Below are 2,545 nucleotides of genomic sequence, written 5' to 3' on the forward strand. Positions count from 1 at the left end.
ACATGCTGTACCATGACTTTTTTCGACATACAATACTATGACTTTTTTCGACATGCTATACTATGACTTTTTTCGACATGCTGTACAATGACTTTTTTTTGACATACAATACTATGACTTTTTTCGACATACAATACTATGACTTTTTTCGACATGTTATACTATGACTTTTTTCGACATGCTGTACCATGACTTTTTTCGACATACAATACTATGACTTTTTTCGACATGTTATACTATGACTTTTTTCGACATACAATACTATGACTTTTTTCGACATACAATACTATGACTTTTTTCGACATGCTATACTGTGACTTTTTTCGACATGCTATACTATGACTTTTTTCGACATACAGTACTGTGACTTTTTTCGACATGCTATACTATGACTTTTTTCGACATGCTATACGATGACTTTTTTCGACATGCTATACTATGACTTTTTTCGACATGCTATACTGTGACTTTTTTCGACATGCTATACTATGACTTTTTTCGACATGTTATACTATGACTTTTTTCGACATACAATACTATGACTTTTTTCGACATGCTATACTATGACTTTTTTCTACATACAATACTATGACTTTTTTCTACATACAATACTATGACTTTTTTCGACATGCTATACTATGACTTTTTTCGACATGCTATACGATGACTTTTTTCGACATGTTATACTATGACTTTTTTCGACATACAATACTATGACTTTTTTCGACATACAATACTATGACTTTTTTCGACATACAATACTATGACTTTTTTCGACATGCTATACTATGACTTTTTTCGACATACACAACTATGACTTTTTTCGACATGCTATACTATGACTTTTTTCGACATACAATACTATGACTTTTTTCTACATACAATACTATGACTTTTTTCGACATGCTATACTATGACTTTTTTCGACATGCTATACGATGACTTTTTTCGACATGTTATACTATGACTTTTTTCGACATACAATACTATGACTTTTTTCGACATACAATACTATGACTTTTTTCGACATACAATACTATGACTTTTTTCGACATGCTATACTATGACTTTTTCGACATACAATACTATGACTTTTTTCGACATGCTATACTATGACTTTTTTCGACATACAATACTATGACTTTTTTCTACATACAATACTATGACTTTTTTCGACATGCTATACTATGACTTTTTTCGACATACAATACTATGACTTTTTTCGACATACAATACTATGACTTTTTTCGACATACAATACTATGACTTTTTTCGACATGCTATACTATGACTTTTTTCGACATGCAATACTATGACTTTTTTCGACATACAATACTATGACTTTTTTCGACATGCTATACTATGACTTTTTTCGACATACAATACTATGACTTTTTTCGACATACAATACTATGACTTTTTTCGACATACAATACTATGACTTTTTTCGACATGCTATACTATGACTTTTTCGACATACAATACTATGACTTTTTTCGACATGCTATACTATGACTTTTTTCGACATACAATACTATGACTTTTTTCTACATACAATACTATGACTTTTTTCGACATGCTATACTATGACTTTTTTCGACATACAATACTATGACTTTTTTCTACATACAATACTATGACTTTTTTCGACATGCTATACTATGACTTTTTTCGACATACAATACTATGACTTTTTTCGACATACAATACTTTGACTTTTTTCGACATACAATACTATGACTTTTTTCGACATACAATACTATGACTTTTTTCGACATGCTATACTATGACTTTTTCGACATACAATACTATGACTTTTGTCGACATGCTATACTATGACTTTTTTCGACATACAATACTATGACTTTTTTCTACATACAATACTATGACTTTTTTCGACATTCTATACTATGACTTTTTTCGACATACAATACTATGACTTTTTTCTACATACAATACTATGACTTTTTTCGACATGCTATACTATGACTTTTTTCGACATACAATACTATGACTTTTTCGACATACAATACTATGACTTTTTTCGACATACAATACTATGACTTTTTTCTACATACAATACTATGACTTTTTTCGACATGCTATACTATGACTTTTTTCGACATGCTATACTATGACTTTTTTCGACATGCTATACTATGACTTTTTTCGACATGCTATACTATGACTTTTTTCGACATACAATACTATGACTTTTTTCGACACCCCTACTACATCTCAGAGGTAAATATTGTACTATTTACTGCAGTACATTTAACTGCCAGTTACTTAGTGTTCAGGTCTATTTCGTGAGCAAAAAATGTTAAAATACTCAAATTCAAAGTTCAAATCCTGCAATAAAGTCCTTCAGTAAAAGTACAAAAAAATATATAAGTTAACAATATATATTTTTTTATATTCAAAAAATATTATATTAATCGGCTTAATGCCATTCTTTGTAATTTTATTAAAACAAATAATGTATTTGTCACACAAAAATATTTGTTTATTTATTATTATTGAGGCATTTGATTGTCACCACTTT

The sequence above is a fragment of the Melanostigma gelatinosum genome (assembly GCF_949748355.1).
Source record: "Melanostigma gelatinosum genome assembly, chromosome: 22".
NCBI classification, from domain to species: Eukaryota; Metazoa; Chordata; class Actinopteri; order Perciformes; family Zoarcidae; genus Melanostigma; species Melanostigma gelatinosum.